Source organism: Acyrthosiphon pisum, chromosome A2 (assembly GCF_005508785.2).
Source record: "Acyrthosiphon pisum isolate AL4f chromosome A2, pea_aphid_22Mar2018_4r6ur, whole genome shotgun sequence".
NCBI lineage: Eukaryota > Metazoa > Arthropoda > Insecta > Hemiptera > Aphididae > Acyrthosiphon > Acyrthosiphon pisum.
Genome location: NC_042495.1, coordinates 1,345,598 through 1,347,392, shown reverse-complemented (window position 1 = coordinate 1,347,392; position 1,795 = coordinate 1,345,598).

Genomic DNA, 1,795 nt, shown 5'->3' with positions numbered 1-1,795 from the left:
ATCAGAATATGATGAGACAGAAAGTCCTAAGCCTTTTAAAGGTTGAAGGAAAATGTTGTTTGACTATAATAATTATTATCCACTCTCAGTGTTGACCCAATTGAAAATATGGAGGTACGCAGATTATGTACACCCTATACATGGATAAATTTCTTGGAAAAAAGGTTTCTATTGTTCATAAATTGTGCGCAAATGAGTTATGTTTTTGTGCGCAATTGAGTTGTAAAAAAGGTAAATGTGCGCAAATGAGTTGTAGCCTCGGGAACCTGCCCCACCATAGGCGCAACTAGACCTATACTTTTTAGGGTGCACAAATTATAAAGAATTCCCAGACCCCCGGACCCATACTCTATATACAGGCTATAACAGAAAGATCTGACAAAAAAAAATTACGCTACTTAAACGTATGACAAAAATATTGTGGAAAAAATATTTTGAAAAAAGTTATTACATTCTAAGCCAATAACTTTTATTGTATTTATGTTATCTAAAATATAGGCTTGTTTTATAAATTATAATAATTAATTATAAACAAGGAAACAATAAAAACACTCTCACATTCATGGGCACTGCCCATTGGGCAGTCTTCTATCCTGCCAAAGATAAAGAGAAATATCGTTAGGTATCCTGTTTTCTAAGTTATTTTGATGAATATTATTAGGTATGATCAATGTTACACAAATAATTAAAAACAACATAACTGTGACCTGTTCTATACAACATAAAATACCTACCTAAGCTAAAGATTATTTGTTACTGTTATAGCAGGGAATGTTGAAACCGTAGACCTATAAATTAAGTTTTTATTAACTTAGTTTATGGTTGGAACATAACAGTGAATTAGTGAAGTACTCACTATTAATCACTTATTATGTTCCTCAATATACTCTAAGGTACAACTTTTTTGTATTTATTGATAATTTTTACTTCAAAATAATCAAAATATTATAGATTAAGTATTTTATATTTTGGGGGTGCACATTTTAAACTTGGAGGTGCACAGTCCCCTGTGCACCCCCCTAGTTGCGCCAATGTGCCCCACCCTAATTATAATTTTTATTTACTTATTTATTTATTACTACTTACTATAAATCGTTCAAACCAATTTTCGGTGGAAGTTTGCATGGTAATGTACATAATATATTTTTTTTAGTTTTATCATCCTCTTATTTTAGAAGTTTTGGAGGGACACAATTTACCACTTTGGAAGTGTCTCTCGTGCAAACTTTTCAGTTTAGAAAAAAATAATATAAGAAACCTCAATATAATTTTTGAAGACCTATCCATAGATACCCCACACGTATGGGTTGGATGAAAAAAAATTTGAGTTTCAGTTCTAAGTATGGGGAATCCCCTAAATTTATTTATTTATTTTATTTTTGAGTGAAAAACTTAATGCAGTTCACAGAATACATCTACTTACCAAGTTTCAACAGTATAGTTCTCATAGTTTCGGAGAAAAGTGGCTGTGACACCCAGACGGAAAGACAGATGGACATGACGAATCTATAAGGTTTCTGTTTTTTGCTACGGCACCCTAAAAAAGATAGCTCAACCATTTAGTTTTAGGATGCTGCCACACAGATTTCTTTTAAATAGGTGAAACGAATAATTCTCGTAACACGAATTTGACGCGGGGTTGACTGGGGTAATAGACATAAAGCCCGCCCTGAAAAGTTCCAATTAAATCTTATTAATAAAAAATATTTTCGAGGTGATTGATTATCAAAAAAGGTGGGTAAGTGGATTTCGCTCTGCTGTATAGTAGGTTACAAGTGGGTCACTGTATAATGGA